At 36.9% G+C, this 18,559-nt stretch overlaps 1 protein-coding gene across 1 annotated transcript in view; it reads right to left on the bottom strand.

Moving 5' to 3' along the window:
• LOC309829601 (uncharacterized protein) overlaps window positions 1-18,559 on the bottom strand; it is a 41,958-nt gene that overhangs the window by 20,376 nt on the left and 3,023 nt on the right. Inside the window, exons 2-3 of the mRNA XM_082665612.1 lie at window positions 5,170-5,297; window positions 2,036-2,111 (exon numbers count right to left, since the gene is read on the bottom strand). The gene's annotated coding sequence lies outside the window, so the exon portion shown is untranslated. The remainder of the gene's footprint in view (window positions 1-2,035; window positions 2,112-5,169; window positions 5,298-18,559) is intronic.

Here is an 18,559-nt window from a genome sequence, read left to right as displayed (position 1 = left end):
GTGAGAGAGACATGGAGGGAGAACCTATAGATTAAACAAGACTTCAGAGACCTAACAATCCATGGCAAAGTGTGGACCTTATTTGGATCTAATTCAAAATTCTTATAAACAATTTTTTATGACGTTTAGGAGAGAACTGCAAATTTGAGCACTCACTGGGTATTTAATATTAAAAAATGATATTAAGGAATAAAAGTCCTATATTTTAAATGCACGTACCAAAAACGTACAGGTGTAATTACATGTTGTCTCGGAGCTGCTTCAAGATAATATGGAATGGGGTGAAACAGGTGGAGGTATAGATAAAACATGACAGCCATCAGTTGGTAAATAAGAAAGCTGGAGGAGTTCATGGGTATACAAGGAACACTCACAGTATTTTTATACTTTTGTATATGCTTAAAATTTGTGATAATTGTTTAAAAACAAGACGACACTGTAGAAAACAGTCTGGCACTTTCTCAAAGGTTAAGCGTAGAGCTACCGTATGATCCAACAACTATGCTACTACCTACACTGCACATCTAACAGAACTGAAAGCAGGGATTTGAACAAACATTCGTACACCAATGATCATAGCAGCATGATTCACAATACCTACAAGGTGGAAAAAAACCAAGTGTCAATCAACCGTTGAATAACAAACTATGGTCTATATACACACAATGGGATTTTCTAAGCCAAAAAAGAAATGGCATTTCGTTACATGCTACAACATGGATGAACCTTGAAAACACGATGTTTAGTGCAATAAGCCAGACACAGAAGGACAAATACTGCAGATTCCACTTACACGAGGTACCTATAGTTTTTGACAGCACTAAGAACATTTCCATTATCGTGCAAAGTTCTATTGACCAGAGCTGACCCATAACATTTTTATTTAATTTTACATTTATTCCTCTTTGCTAAGCAAATCCTCTCTCTTACTAAAAAACAATATTAGCAAGATGGCTAGATATAAGCTCAAGATGCAAAAATCTATTGGATTTCTATAATCCAGGAACAAAGGGAGAGCTTAAAAATTATTTAAAATGGAAAAAAAAATACCTAGGAATAAATCTAAATAAAAATGTGCAAGACATTTATGGAGAAAATAAAACCTTATTGAAAGATATTAAAGAAGTCTTATATAAATGGAGAGATACATCTTGTTTATGGATAGAAAAGACTCATCATAATGATGTAAATTTTCCCCAACTTAATTTATATAGTCAATACAATTACAATAAAAATACTTAATAGAGGTTTTGCAGGGTTGCCAATTCTGCAATTTATTTGAGTGGTCAAGAACAGCTCAGACACACCTAAAAAATCCATTCATTCCAAAATGGTGCCGGAAAACTTAATTATTCATAAGAAAACAAAGAAATTGGGTAATACAGACAAGTCGATTGTAAGTGCATTAATGGCTCAAATATAAAACAAAGATACACTAGAACTTTCAGTAGAAAATATACTATATCTGGGTAGCATTAAACTAGGGAAGGACATTTTAAGTAGAACAAAAAGACACTAAGCTAAAAGATAAATTTGATTTCATTAAAATTGAGAGCTGCTATTTATCACAAGACAACATAAAAAAAGTGAGAAGGCATGAAATAACTTATTTGTGTCATATATAGCTGACCAAGGATTATTTGCTTGTATTTAAAGAACAATAGAAATAAGTAAGAAAAAGATAAACAGTAGAAAAATGGACAAAAGATATTCTCTGAACTTTCACAGAATAGGAAACATAGGCAACTATTAAACAAATGAAAGGATTCTCAACCTATCGGTAATTAGGGAAATACAAATTAAAATTGTTATGGACTGAATTGTGTTCCCTAAAATTCGTAGGTTGATGCCCCATCTCCCAATGTGGCTGTTTGGAGACAGGGACTTTGAAAACATAAATATGGTTAAATGAGGTCATAATGGTGGGGCCCTAACTGATATGACTGGTGTCCTTGTAAGAAGAGGAAGAGATACGAGGGAAGTACACACACAGAGAAAAGGCCATGTGAGGACATAGCAAGAAAGCAGTGGTCACCTGCAAGTCAAGGAAAGAGGCCTCAGGAGGACCCCAAACTGCCAACATCTTGATCCCGGACTTCCAGCCTCCAGAACTGTGAGAAGATAAATCTCTTGTTTTTTAAGCCACTGAATCTGACGTATTTTGCTAGGACAACCTGAGCAGACTAATAACAGGGAACAAAAGACTAGACTGGCCATTCTAACTGGTGAAGCTATAGAGCAAAAGGACTGAAAATTGATTCCATAACTTTGGAAAACATTATTTTTTAAAGCTGACTATTTGAATTCCCTACAACCCAGCAATTCTACTCTTAGTATGTCTACTCTTTTACTTATGTTAAATCTTGCACATGTGTACCAGAACACATTAAAATAAATGTTCATGGAAGTACTGTCCATAATAGGCCCAAAACAACCCAAATATCATTAATAGAATAATAAACACATTTTCTTGTATTTATACAATAAAATATTATACAGTAGTACAAATGAATGAACACTAGTTAAAGCAAAGTGGATGAATCTTAGAAGCATAATGTTGAGTAAAAAAAGCAAGCACAGAAGACTAAAGTATGATATCAATTTTATAAATCTCAATAATAAGCAAAATCAGATAAAAATTATGTGGATGTTGAACATAAAGCCAAGATCAGAGTGATTTCTTTGGTGAAAGCAGGAAGGTGGGATCAGGGTAGAGAACAGAGAAGACTCAGCAGTTTTGATTCTAGTTCTTAGTTTTGGTGGTGTGTTTGCAGGAGTTTTTATTATTTCTCATAACTTACATACAATTAAATATATTCTTTTTTATATTATCTAATAATATTTGAAAAATCAAAATCCATTATATGCCAAAGATAACCCCTAGACATTAATTATAGAGAGTGCACTTTGAAACAACATACATAGTTACTCATAAATCTTCTGTAGTTTAAAGCTTTTAGCTATGAAATTCTTCCCCTTTCACAAGAGGACTTTATGTTCCATAATGAAGGAAAATTGTTCCTACTTTGGGACAATTTGCCGTCTTTATTTAAGTGATACTAGTCCTTTGGCTGCCTAGAAATTTTAAAAACAACTGATAACTACATCTACTGCCTGCGGGAGAATAAAGGAAAAGGAGCATAGGAGGCAATCTCATACATTATTGATAAACACATACAAAGACAATATTGGTACAAAGCTATTTCTCCATATAGCAACTCTGAACTTTAATAATATATATATATATATCAATCAAACATTAATAAAAGAATAAAATTATCCAATATGAGTACATTTGCTCTTGTTTTGCAATTAGTTCCAGGATTCTATTTTAGATTACTACTTCATATCTGCGAGAGTTGGGTGTGTGTTTGGTTTTGTGGAAGCTGCATTGTGCTAAATTTTACATTTCTTTCTTGAATTAAATGGCTTTTGTTATCCCTTGGGAATACTGAAGACAGCAACAGCAGATTACTACCTACCAGTGGAAAAGTATAAATAGCAATTTTAGCCGCTAGTGATTCTGAAATTGCCCTTAACTTTGTCCTTATAAAAATGCTCCAAGAATTACGTTTTGCAAATCCACAGATTTACTATCCATATTCAAGTCATTTATGTGGAGAAAGAATGTAGCCAGCCTTACCGGTAACACAGGATGTTATAGCCATCAAGCCGTCAGCCACTGAAGCCACACCCAAAGCCGCACCCTGAGGGGATTCAGGATGGAGAAAACAGGATACTGGCCCTAGATAATTAAAGTGCAAATCAAGGGACTGATTTCCATGAGACCAGATTCTTGCATCTCACCATATATACAAAAGTGCTAAATTTATTAACTTAAGATGTCTAGTTTCTTTAATTAACAGTAATCTTTTGATGTTCCAACTACCTGTTTTTTTTTTTTGCAAGAACCCCTAAATACCCTGTGCCCTCCCTTACCTCTTCAGAACAGTCCCTCAGAGCTATCTGAGAGGCTGTCTCCTGACTTAAGTCCTCAGTATGTCCTCCACATAAAACATAATTCTCAACTTCTAGGTTGTGCATTGTTATTCAGTCAACATTTAATTGTATGGCTCATGTAGGTACTATGCCTAAATGTAATGGGATGAGCTGTAAATTATTAAAACTAGATAAATTCTGTCAGCTCTACCACTAGCTGAGATCCAGGCTTTCACCTCTGGATACTTCTGTCATAGACCTTGGCAGATATGGGGTCTGTGTTGGTCTTAAAATTATTCTTAGAATTATGGGGACTCATTCATTCTTTCAACAAATTTTATTGCTTATACCTGTGTGTCAGTTACAGTGCTGGGTCTTGAAATACAGAAGTCAACACACGAAAATACAAGGATAAAACACATTTTCTACCATATTAACTTTTTTCATTCATTAATTCATCCCTAAGTCATTCAACACGCATCTTCTTATTGAATACTGATGAGGGGTCAAATGCTATGCTAAACACTCTATAACTGCAAACGAGATGGATAGGCCCTGATTTGGATGTCACTACTATCTTTTGTCCTGCCATATAATGGGTCAGCTTCATTATTCCCTTTACCCTAAGTTTTTATCACAAATTGCTAATGAAAATAAAGCTGTCAGTGGAGTTTCAACATGCATAGGTAAATGAGAACACAGAACTCCCCTTTCGCATGCCCCATTCTCCTCCTTCTAACTCCCTATGTGAACTCACTTTGTGCCAAGACCAAGAAGCTGTGCCCCAATAAGAACCAAGCTGATTTCCTCACACTGACTGGGGCTATTGCTCACTTAGAAGACTTGATGCTTAATTTTGATAAGCAACTAGAAGACCATGGAGACAACCTATAAAAATGATTTGTCTTGGAAGAAAATACTAAAGAGGGTTAATGTGCTGTTCCACATGTCTAACCTCCTGGGATTAAACCACAGGCACCAAGATCACCAAGTGTACTTGGCAACAATGAGCTAAAAATAAAAAAAAAAAGCATCATACTGTTATTGTATTCATTTCCCCCCAAGGCACTCTCTGATAAACACCACAACCTCTAAGGGAATTGAGAACAGCTTCCTTGTGGGGTAGGTTATATAATATATATGCATCTTTTTCCAAGCAGTTAAATCATATCCAGCTATCAGCACACCTTACTTAAGGTGATCGTAATGTATGAGATTAAATGTTCCTACCTGATTGGAAACCTTCTTGTCCTCAATTCATTGGCTGTACTGGATTTGTTTTTCTTGGGTCAGACCTTCAGACTTCTACCAGAAATCGTTCCTTTGGGGAAACCAGGCCTTCCCAGAAACTCAGGAGACTGAAATGGAGACAGCAAGAGAGAAGGAAATTATTTGGACATATAGACCTCAATTGTTTGGTTTTAAGTAAACGTCCAAGCAAACATCTTCTAAATGGTATAATAACTTTAGGGAAATTCACGGTTTATAAGTTTGTGTACTCATAAACTGAACATATTATGATAAGAGTACAGGTTGCATTTTGTGTCTTCAACTCAAGCAAAGACTTCAAAAAAGGCCCAGTTATCCTTTGTTCATCAAGACACAAAGAGAGGGCAAGAAGGGCAAGTTTCGAAGTCTTTTTCTTTACAATTTACTTCCTTTCTTCAGTCTTCAACAAGATCATCAGGAAATTAACTTTACTAAAGTTAATTATTCATAAAATAAACATAGGAACCTGCAGAAGACTGTTTCACAGAGACCTGTAATGTACAATATCCATTGCATACATGCACCATGAGCTTGTCTTTTCTAGCACTGGCATACACAAAACTGTGTGTGTGTGTGTGTGCGTGTGCGTGTGCGCGCGCACGTGTGTCTTTTTTTGTGATGGAGCCATAGGGAGAAAATAAATCTATTGGCTGCAATTCAGTGATGTAGAAAGATTTAAGGGTAAAGGGGAAGGTTACATCAAGTGAAACAATAAAGTCATGAGGTTGTGGTTCCATAATAATAACAATAGCAGTCTTCTGTAACCAAGGGAGCAGGCTCCTCAAATTATAGTCACACCTGTAAGACCATCTGCCCATAAATTTCACACTATCATTAATGGAAAACAAATGGCACTGTCTCTCCTTCCCTTTATCCATTGGCCATCCTCATATAAACTCTTTTTCTCTTCAAGGTCATGCTCTTTCCTATCTGTTTAAAAATATTAGGATTTAGGAGTGATACGTAATGTGCCGTGCCTTGGTACTTGTACCAGTGACGGCTCTGTAAGGAGCACTGGGTTGTTAGGAGGCTATCAATTGAATTCCCCTAGAAGCAGAACTTGAGGCAATAATTTGAATGCAAACTGCTCATCTGGGAGGTGCTTCCAGAAAACTCAGAAGTGGAGTGGGAATTGAGAATGGAGGCATGGAAGGAAGCCAACAGAGGTGCATTACCGAATAAATTACTCCTGCAGGGAACTGCTGCCAGTACTTCAGGGGAGTTCTGTGAAACTCTACAGAACATGTCTCAGAGTTATCCCAAGAATCGGTGAGAAACTTGAAGTACTTATGTTCCAGTCCCCTCTGTCCTTGGTTGAAAGCTACACCCAGATACTCCTGTACACTTCTGGCCTGCCCTAAGGTGGATAATTGCAGGTGGCAGCATGATTCTATCAGCATATACTGGAATGATGAGTGCTGGGGAGATATGAGTGGAGCATCGAAACCATCTAATACAGTCGGGACAGGAGATATTAATTATTGGCTTGAAAGTCCAAATGGATAACCTTAAATTCCTGGGTTTATGGTTTTACTTTGAGGTATTTAAGCATGATGTATGAGTAAAAATTTCCTCTGTTAAATCAAGTTTAAGGTCCTAACTCCCTAATCTTCTGGAAAACTGTGGTATCTTTTAACAGATTTTGGAAAAGTAACATGATTAAGATTTCAAATTGACCATTCATTCATTCACTCATTCAACAAACATTTATTGAACACCTAAAGTATGTCATGGGTTAAACTAGGCACCAGTGTTACTGTTACTAAAATCATTATAGTGCCACCTAGAATTCAATGTACTGTGACACTCAAATAAGAAGATCCATAGTTACCGTAAAAGATATTACAGAGTGCTATAGGAAGACACGGTAAGACCTTAATTCATGCTGTGGACAGTAGTATATGGGCGATATCAGTAGGGCTTCCTGTAGAAGGCAATTGAAATGGATATGTAACATGAAGGAAGGGTGAAGTTTTGAGGAAAAGAGAAGATAAATTCATGGTTGCCAGAAAATGAATGGTTAAGGATCAGTCCAGAAAGGAGTTCCATTCATAATCAGTATAAGAAATGCTCACTGGGGCTTCCCTGGTGGCACAGTGTTTGAGAGTCCGCCTGCCGATGCAGGGGACATGGGTTCGTGTCCCGGTCCGGGAAGATCCCACATGCCGCGGAGCAGCTGGGCCCGTGAGCCATGGATGCTGAGCCTGCGCTCTGCAACGGGAGAGGCCACAACAGTGAGAGGCCCGCGTACCGCAAAAAAAAAAAAAAAAAAAAGAGAAATGCTCGCTGGAGTGTAAGAAAAGAAGACAATGGAGAAGGTGGTAGAAGCCAGATCATGCATGGTCCATGTATGTATAGTAAGTGCTACGGTCTAGTCTTTGTGTTCCCCTCCAAATTCATACATTGAAATCTTAATTTCCGTAGCTGATAGTATTAGTAGGTGGGGCCTTTGGGAAATCATTATGGTATTAGTGCTCTTATAAAAGAGACCCCACAGAGCTCCCTAAGCTCTTCTGCCATGTGAGGATACAATGAGAAGTCTGTGATTCAGAAGAGGGCCCTCATCTGACCATACTGGCACCCTATTCTTGAACTTGCAGCCTCCGGAACCGTGAGGAAAAAAAATTCCTGTTGTTTATGAGCCACCCAACCTGCAGGATAATCTTACAGCAGCCCAAAAGGACAAAGAGTTTGGATGTGAGATTTTACTCCAAGAAAGATGGGAATCCATTGAAGGATTTTACCTGGTAACTTAGAAGAGAGAAAAGTTTCATAACACAATCAGGTATTTTTATAAGAAAAATTTGTTTCTTTTTCAGAAAGGTCACTCTGGAAATACTGTGACTAGATTTTTGGAGAAGTGTGATGGCAGGCCCGGATATAGAAAGATGAGTTAGTAGTCCATTAATATAAGTCAAACAAGAAAGTGGATATAAAAAGTGTGAATTTGTGGCTGAGAGTTCTTTTCTTTTAGTACTTGAAAAATGTTATGTCAATGCTTCTGACTCCATAGTTTTAGACAAGAAATATGCTGTCATTGGAATTGGTTTCTCAATAAGTGATGCATTGTTTCTGCCTGTCCACTTTCAAGATTTTTTTTGTCTCTACTTTTCAGAAGTTTAATTATGACGCGTCTTGACAAGGATACCTTTGTGTTTTTCCTCTTTGGGTTTGCTCAGATTCTTGAATTTGTGCTTATGTCTTCTAAAAAATTGGGAACTTTTTAGTCATTATTTTTTTGAATACTTTGTCAGTCCCACTTGCTCTCTTTTTTTATTCTGGAACTTTGATGATATGAATGTTAGTGCTTTTGTTACTGTTTACAGGTTCTTGAGATCCTGTTCTTTCTCCCATCTCTACCGCTCAGTCTATTTTTCTCTGTACATTTGGTACGTTGTATTGATCTCTTCTAAGTTCATGATTCTATGCTTTGTAATCTCCACTCTATCTTGAGCAAAGTTTTTTGATTGTTGTATTTTTCAGTTCTACTGTTCTCATTTGTTTTTATTCTTATAACTTCTAGTTCTTTGTTTACATTTTCTGTTTCCCATTTCTGTCAAGGAACACATAATTGCTAATTGAAGCATTTATGTGACAGCTTATTTAAAATCCTTGTCTGATAATTTCAATAGATGTTTTCTCTCAGTGCTGGTGTAGGTTTATTGTCTTTTCTCATTTATTCTGTGATTTCCTGGTTCTTGGTGCCATGAGTATTTTTCAATTGTATTCTAAACATTGTGAGTTATTACATGACTCTGTATCCCATTTAATTTTATTATTACTTTTTAGGAGGAAGTCATCCTATTGGAGGTGTAGTATGAGGACTGGGGGGTTACGTACAGATTTCCATTAGGCCCTACTGTCAATACCCCAGCAAAAGTGGGCACTTACATTGTCTCACTGCAGACAGATCAAGTAGAAGTTCAGCTATCCTATTGGCCCTTCTGACACCTTCCCCCCAAAAGTGGGAACATTAATATCATTGTGTTGCCTTTTAGTAGGAGTGCAAGTTCATCTCCCCAGTAGATTTCTTGACACCAGGGCAGGGGAGAAGTGAAGTGTTTGCTGTCCTTCCTCCCACTTCATTCCTTCTTGTTGATGCCGGGTGTGGGTAGAGGGTCAGCTACCTGCTGGCCCCACTGACACCAGGGTAAGAGGAAGAGAACTGCCAACTAGCCCTGCTGGTGCCATCTCGTTCTGTCTTACTGCCTCAGGACGGTTATGGGGATTCAGCACCCCATTGGGTCTCACTGGCACCATGTGTTGGGGGTTAGTGGGGTGCCTACTCCCTCCAACCTGTAACATCCTATTCTTATTGATGTCAGGGAGAGACGGAGGCTAGGTCCCACCACTGGACCCCACGACTGTGTGAGGGCAGCCCAGTGTTAACTAGCCTGTCAGGCACCACCTTTGAAAGTCTCTTTGCTAATGCAAAGGGGTGGAGGCTCAGCTCACCACTGCACCACACTGAAACAGCCCTGGTGGCGAATCAGAGCGCTGCCTCTTCTGGACGGCAGGAGTGGGGTGGTGTGGAAGATCAAATCCTAGCTTGGCCCAACTGAAACCACAGGACATAGGGGATGGGTGCAATATTCCACCGGCACTTGGCTCGAGTACTGTGCATATTATTGTCCAAATGGTTTTCTGTCTTTGGCAACCCCTTTCCTCATACCTTGGCTAGGGGGAACGGGGGTTTTGTGTTTTCTTTTTTGAAGCTTTTTTGTCTGTTGTTCTGTTGGTGGTTATTGATTGGGGGTTCCTGTAATACCCTCTCCAGGATGTATGGGAAGCAACAGGAAACACAGGGGACTCACCACCATGTTATTCCTCAAGTCCCAAAGTCCCTAGTTAAGCCTGCCTTCTCATTTCCACCTTTCAGTGTCTTCCTATGTTTGTTTGTTGTTATGTTCAGGGCTTTAGTTTTAAGTGGAAGAACCTGGGAGAAATGGGCTACTTCATCTTCTTGGAAGATGGTCTGGAGGCCTGGAGGCCTATGGTCTGGAGGCCTATGGATGTTACAAAGTACTGCTGACTGTAAATTAAAATTTGATGATATACACCTTGCCCTTTAAGAATTATTCTGCTAGATGATGTGGCTTCCCAAAGTAGTTACAATTTGATTTTCATACTTCTAAAAGTCAAGTGTTTGGCTGGAGTTGAAATTTAAAGATAAGCAAGAGACGAGGCTAAGATGATCTATGTGGTAACAGATTAAAGTTGGAAACATCAATATACATTCATGTTTAGCTTAATATTGCTTCATATTACCTTAATACACATGGTTATGTAGAGAGATACTTATAGATATGTGCATATACATGGGTAATGTACACACATATTATCTCTTTGCTCTGTCAGCTGAGAAGACCTAGAAGCAATGACATCCGGGCAGCAATTAGCACACCCCACACCCAGATCCTGCTGTCTAATACTGTTCTCCACTAAAAAGACCTAGTTATCCTTGAAGAAATAGCTGATTCTAGGACTGGGGCAGTAAATATACAAGATTTACATACAAGACCATCTTATAGTGTCAGAAAGTAAGGAAGTTCCAAAAAAATATATAGGATGGGGATACCTCAGAGTGGCACACGAGCCACTGAACTGAAAAGAGTTCACAAGGGTCAGGACTAGAGCAATTTGAGGAACAAAGTAACTAACGTAGAATTAGATTATAACCCAAAGTATAAAATAAAAATCCATGAGTTCTTCTGATATAAATAAATAATTGGATACATAAATAAATGCGGGAGAATAGATAAATCCCCAGTGCAAAAGAATTCCAAATAGTTTATGTAGTACTCCATCTTAAGCATAACTCTCTATTCCTTAGTTGTGGGCTGAGCATATTGACTTCCTTCCAAAAAGTACAATATGGAGAAGGGAAAACAGTAATTTTACAATGGAGAAACCTGAAAAACACTACCTCAGCCTGGTGATCAAGGTCGACCTCAGCATTCATAATGCACATTGATACTTTGTACACTTGATGTGATCTGACAAAATAACCCTTCTACTCTTGTGGTCTTCCTCCCCAAAACACATAATCCCAATATTCATGAAAAATGCATCAAACAAATTCTAGTAGTGGGCATCCTACACAAACCTAACTACTCAAAATTGCCAAGGTCATGCAAGGAAAATCTGAGAAGCTATCAAACCCAAGAGGAGCCTAAGGAAACATGGCAACTAAATGTAATGTGATGCTTGGGATGAAATCCTGGAATAGAAAAAGGACATTAGGTAAAAACTAAGGAACTGGACTAATGTATGGACTATAGTAAACAATAATGTATCAATATTTGTTCACTGATTGTAACAATGTAACATACTAATATAAGTTGATCATCATAGAGGGAAATGGGTATAGTGTATATGGAAACACTTTATACTATCTCCTCAATTTTTCTGTAAAATTAAAACACTTCTAAAAAATAAAGTCTATAAAAACGTTGTGTTTTCTTGTTTTATGATTATGTGCCTGTATTTCCTAATAAATATGTAAATTTGCTTTGCCTTCCTTGATACTGATATTAAAGAAAATACTAAGTAACTCTGAAAGAATTTGTAACTCCAATTTAACAAGCAATAATTCTTGGTATTAACTTTTTAGGAGAACCCACTGAATAAATCAAAGCAAATTGTCTTTAAATGCTGAATTGCTTTCCAGTGTTTAATCTTTTATATGATTAATGCATACCACAAGCATGGTTCTGTTTCAAAGGGCAGAAAACATTGATTGTAGGCCATGTCTAAAATACAGTGAAACATTAATGTATGATGCTATAACAACTTTAATGTATTTTATGTTTTCAAAATGATGAATTGTTATTTCACTCAATAAAGTATTCACTTTTATACATTTCCTACCCACCTCTTCCCAGAACACCCACAAGGAAATGATACTATCATCTGATATTAGGTTCATCAATTTAAATTGGAGTTTTTGGTAGCTGTGGTTGCCAACGGTAGTGGAATGTGCGATACTTTTACAAATCCTCTCCATGGCAAAATCTGATCTTCACAAAGTAAATCACAGTAGGTGCCTAAAGCCAAATGACATATAGCTTTGTAGCTAGATTACCATGCATTTTACTTAGAGGCACAATAGAATGTAGAAAAGGCCATTTCTCCTTCTGTCTTTTTCTGCTCAAAGGTCACTCACCATCTCAAAAGTTTTCCATAAATTTAGACTATATAATGTCACTTAATGTGAATGTAGCTCAACATTCTGTTTTAGTACAGCTAATCTCACAGTATTTTATTGGTCCTAAATATGTAAATCATTAGCAAATTTTTGTACTTAACTTTTCTTTTTTTGATATGGACCACTTTTTAAAGTCTTTATTGAATTTGTTACAATACTGCTTCTGTTTTATGTTTTGGTTTTTTGGCTGTGAGGCATGTGGGACCATAGCTCCCCGACTAGGGATTGAACCCACACCCCCTGCACTGGAAGGCAAAGTCTTAACCACTGGACCACCAGGGAAGTCCCTGTACTTAACTTTTCAAAATAATTAAAATAAGCTATTCAACACATTTTTCCTTTAAAAAAAAAAAAGGCAATTCTTCTTAGGCTGGCCCTGGGCACATACATGACTTTGCCATTTTTTCCATGGATTATTTTCTTATCTGTTGTACTGTGTCACATTTGTTCTACCTTCTCAAAAAGAAGCATTTAAAAATTCATCTACGCGTTCATGCATTCATACATTTATGAAATAAATCTATTGAACACCTACATACGGCACAGAAAAAGAGGCAGAAAACTAATCTGGGTTGCACAGAAAGTAATGAACTCAGTTAAAATTTTTGGTGAAAACAGGTGTTACTCAATCTACTGGAAATTACATTTCATTATGGGGACTCACAGACTCAAGGAAAACCAAGACCTAAATAATAATAAAGTAATAAAAGTACTAGCCATTTACTGAGTGCCTGCTTTTACCTGACTCTGAAACTCTAAAATCATTACGGATGTTTTGAGGATTGTCTGATATAATTGTAATTTCTATTTTACAGATGAAAACAACAAGGTTCAGAGACATTAGGTTACTTGCCTAAAGTGAAGTGGCCCAGAAACTACAGAACTGGAAATTGAACCTTAGATTTCATAATGCCAAAATCTGTGCTTTTAATCACAATGTGTGTGTGTGTGTGTGTGTGTGTGTGAGAGAGAGACAGAGAGAGAGAGAGAGAGAGAGAGAGAGAGAGAGAGAGAGAGAGAGAGAGAGAGAGAGAGAGAGAGGGAGGGAGAGAGGGAGGGAGGGAGGATGTGTTTAATAGAGAACTTCTGAGAAATGGCAAGAAAACTGCCAGGTACCCATAAAACAATAAATGAGGAGCTTCTTACTATACAAGTAATTGTTAACCTTATGGCTGAACTAAGGATCTCTCACTTTTGAACTAAGAAATCAAAAGCTTCCAGAAGTTGAGTCTAAATTTTACACTTACATAAGATACTTCATACAGAATGCTAAAGTATACTAACTAAAGAGCTCTGAAAATACTGGAAGCATTCATACTAGTATGATTTCATAATGTGGATAATAGAGGATTTAAGAAATTGGCAGATGCAACTGCACACTCATTTGTTATCATTTCTGTGAAGGGCAAGATAAATCAATAAAATGAGAAAAATGAAAAAAGAATGGCTAGCAATTTTAGGTAGTTTGCTTAATCTCCATACTAGGAAAGACTAAGCAAAAAAAAAAAAATTCTCGAAATTTTATTTTGAAAGCGCCTACAAGTGTATATGGTCTTTTTATACCAAATAACTTGGAATTATGAACTGTCAAATAAGTCTAATCTTCTCTGATGATAAAATTGCTGACTTTATTTGAAACTATGAAATGAAAAATGAGGTAATAATCAGAAATTCTTAAGAAAAGGAGCAGACAAAACAAAATTATAAGTGTTATGTTAAAAAATATTTTGAAACAAACATAAAATCCCCATTACTGGTACAGAGCTTTTAAAACTTTATTTTGGTTGTAAGTTTTAATAAATATTGATATGTTTACATAATTACTGTCATAAGGAAGACACAATTTTAGGTCAGCTTTCTTCATTCTTTCTTTATTAAGCATTATTTTATTTTGCTCCATCATCTTGTAAGTATAATATAGTAACTGTGTCATTTTCTACTAAGTGGATATAATTTCCTAAACTGTTTTCCTATTGTTAACAATTAAAGGTGTTTCCAATTTTTTGTTATTACAAATGACATGACAATGAGCATCTTTATATAATAATTTTCTGGATTATAAATTATTTATCGGCATAAGCTTCCAGAATTAAAATTAATGTGTAAAAAGCTATTAACATTTTTATCTTGCTAGACATTGCCAAATTACTTGTCAAAAGATGGAACCAAATTATATTGCAAAAATCTTTGCCAACAGAAAACATTATATACAATTTTTGATTTTGCTAAATTAATAAGTTGGAATCCTATGTTCCATTTCTTTGAATTCTTTGATAACAGAGTGCTGCTGGAGGCTGGGAGGGCAGCCATGTCCATGAAGGCTCCCCAGAGTTGGAGCGGGGAAGTGGAAAAAGGTAAAAAAAATACTAATTGTATTTTCCCTCGATTGTTATCTCTCATTCTTTTCTGCCTCTGTGTAACTTATATCCAGGTAGCTGGAGAAAAATCATGTGGCAGGGCAAATTGGTATTCCAATAAATTAATAATCACCAACTTCAAATGGATTTTCAAGACTGGAAATATTGCTCTGACTTACAGTAAGTTCTTTCTAATTCTCCTTAAGGACTATTTTCTTAGAAGCTTTCCCTACCCTCCTCAAATTTTCCTCCATCCTCTCTACTTCCTTCACTCTGAGCTGGTGAGGCGCTTCATAACTCATTAGGAACACAGAAGTCAGTAAATAGTACACTGCCAAATCCGTTAATTCATTAGCATTTGCATTGATCTTTGTATTCCCTTTCACTACAGGAGTTCAAGTTCAAAGGCCACGTGCACTACAGATAGCATTTCATTTTCTCTCATCTTCTCAAGTACTTCACAGCACTGCATTTTCTACAACCCATCTACTCCTTATGAATGATTCTTGCCAAAATTCAACCTCATTCTAGACTAGTAACTCCAACTTAAAATGTTAAAAACTATACGTGTAACATGAAAGCCTCCCTCCTCCTCTAATCCCTGCATATCTTCTTTAGCCAATTCATGTCTGAACTTTTCAAAATTGTTATCATCATATATTGTTTCCATTTCCTCACGTCCCATTTACTCTATAATTTACATCCATCTGACTTCTCTCACCATAATCTCTCTGCCCATTGTCCTGAAATTTTACTTATGAAGGTCACCAGCGATCTCCATGTCAGTATAGCCAATGAATAGTTTTTGTCCTATTTCTAGGCTCTTTCCTTCTTTAAAAAAGAAAAAGAAAAACAAAAACCATTTTTTTTCCTCTATGCTTTCACACTCTCATCATCTTCTGTCCTGGTATATTTTACTGGCTTTCTGTGTTTAATCTGATTTCTAATATTCTATGAGTTTCCTTTACCTTCAGTGGAATAAACCACTATATGAAGGATTATTCTCAACAGTTAGTTCTCATAATAACAGTACTAGTAGCAGCAGTCAATACTTCTATAATGCTTATCACGTGCCAGACACTATTCTAAGACACTGTTTAAATACATATATATAGACACACACACATATATATATAGTTTTCCTCCTCATAGGCGTATGAAATAAGCCTATTATTATACCCATGTTACAAATGAGAAAACTGAGGCAATGAGAGGCCAAGGTCCCATGATCAGTACTTGGTGAAGCCCCACCTGAGTTAATGCTGGAACTTTAGAGTAGACAAGTTAAATAATGTCTCACAGATTGGCCTTAAAAGTGAGCAACATTCAATTAATGACTTGTAAAAGTATCAGAAAAAAAGGAAACATTTTAGTTAACAGATTATTGGCAAAGATATAAAAATAATTAGAATGCCAATTTCCCTGGGTATTCCCTGTGTACTTTAGGGGTAAAAATAGTATTTGTAAAGTGATTTAAAAATGTGCAAATATTACCTGTGGGATATAACCTACGGGTGAAGAGCACTAACTCTAAAATTAATTTGCCTGGATCTTTTTTCCCCAGCTCCACCACTTATTAGTGGTGGGAGTTCAGGAGTGGTACTTCTTTGTGTTCCACTTCCTCTTTGAAAATCAAGGGCTTAATAACCTCACCCATTTTACAGGGCTGTGGCGTGGAATTAATACATGTAGAGTGGTTAGGAATCCACCCCACTCTTAAGTCTTTGAAAATCAATCTTACTATTGTTGTTACTACTATTATTAACTTGTTAGCTGTCCTTGAAAAAGTTTGCCAGCAGTACTCACTTGCTTTTCTTTTTGTTTTATATTCTCTACATCCCACTTAGCATTCTACCAAACCTTAAGAGGCTCTTTTCAGATATTTTACACCTCTTTACTTGTTTGTCACAGCAAAAGTAAAAGGAGTGTGGCTCCCCTTGATCAAACAAACCAGAACTTTGGTTTTCTCCCATTCATACACATTGGTGAACAGATGTGAAAAAACGACTCCATGGGGCTTTCAGTCTGGAGCCAAACATCCAGGCTCTGTGTAACTTGACACTATTATGCACACATGTTGGTCCCTTAGGACACAAAAGAATCTCAACTAAGCCCATCATTATTTCAGGAATATGACGAATGCTTTTTGTGAAGTAGGTGAATGTAACAGAAATACAAGAAAAGACAGGGGTGTTTTGTATCACAACTTTTTGAGAAATGCTCAGTGCTCTAAGATGTAGCTGACAATTCCCCCATCAGCTAATGCTTTCAAAGTGACCATAAATTTCACCATAAAGACATTTTTTCAGCAATGGCAATAACGCGTTGACTATACTGCTCAATTCCTCACAGTGTCAGCATTAAATACATTAAAAGGGTAAGTTAAAATATCTGTCTGATTGCTTCTGACATAACCCCGAGATCTCTTTTACTTCTGTACTCCATCAATTATAATGTGGAACATTAAGACAAATTGTTTCTAAACACTAACAAGGAATGTAGCAACAAGTGGCAGACAATCAAGGGGAATTTTGCCACAGCATGGTGCTTATTTTGTTACAAGCCGGAGTGCAAACCCAAAGGATGTAATTTAGAGGAAACTCTGTCCTGTCTATTCTCTAGGAACTAGAACGAGGAGACTGAGAGAAGATGATTCTGGGTAAATCAAACCGTTTTCTCCTAATTACAGCTGACTAATAGGGAGCAAACTCCCACAGAAGGCTGTGATCTGCTTGAAGAAAGCTACGAGGTTGCCCTGGTTAGGGTCTTTCATATACAGTCATTCAAGCTCAGACTTGATCATCTGTCAGGGATGCTACAGTAGGGAGAGTTTTGCCGTAGCTCTGAGACTCAGCAAGATCACTTCCAACTCTAAAACCTACAATTTTAATCTAATCACCAACACCAGCCATCATTAAGAGCGACCTTAAATAACTCCAAATCTGTTCATCTACTCACATATTCTTTACACAGTCAACAGACCTCAAGTGATTACTACATGCCAGACACAGTTCTAAGACACAGAATAAGGGATAAGAAAGGTAACAACCTCTGTCACTGTGGGGCTTGAGTTCTTTGGGAAGAAGTTCATCTAAATACAAAGAGACACCAAAGATAATATTTGTTTTTATGATTATTATGTGAAAGAAGTAAGGTAATCTGATAAACTGGGACTAAGTTAGGCCGGTAGGACAATCAAGGAAAAAATATCTTTAAGAGATGAGTGCCAAAGAATAGAAAGGAATCATTTATGGACAATTTTTCTGGAAATAATATTTCCAAAACATGGGAAAAACAAATACAAAGGCCCTGAGGCAAGGTGGAGCTTAACTACAATCAAGGAACAAAAAGAAGCTAAAAGGTTAGCTTCTTGCACCCTCTTGCACTGCTGGTGGGAATGTAAATTGATACAGCCACTATGGAGAACAGTATGGAGGTTCCTTAAAAAACCAAAAATAGAATTACCATATGATCCAGCAATCCCACTACTGGGCGTATACCCAGAGAAAACCATAATTCAAAAAGACACACGCACCCCAATGTTCACTGCAGCACTATTTACAATAGCCAGGTCATGGAAGCAACCTAAATGCCCATCGACAGACGAATAGAAAAAGAAGTGGTGGTACATATACACAATGGAATATTACTCAGCCATAAAAGGAACGAAATTGAGTCATTCGTTGAGACGTGGATGCATCTAGAGACTGTCATACAGAGTGAAGTAAGTCAGAAAGAGAAAAACAAATATCGTACGTTAACGCATGTATGTGGAACTTAGAAAAAT

The sequence above is a fragment of the Grampus griseus genome, assembly GCF_964374135.1.
Source record: "Grampus griseus genome assembly, chromosome: 11".
NCBI classification, from domain to species: Eukaryota; Metazoa; Chordata; class Mammalia; order Artiodactyla; family Delphinidae; genus Grampus; species Grampus griseus.
This window is presented reverse-complemented; position numbering and strand designations above follow the sequence as displayed.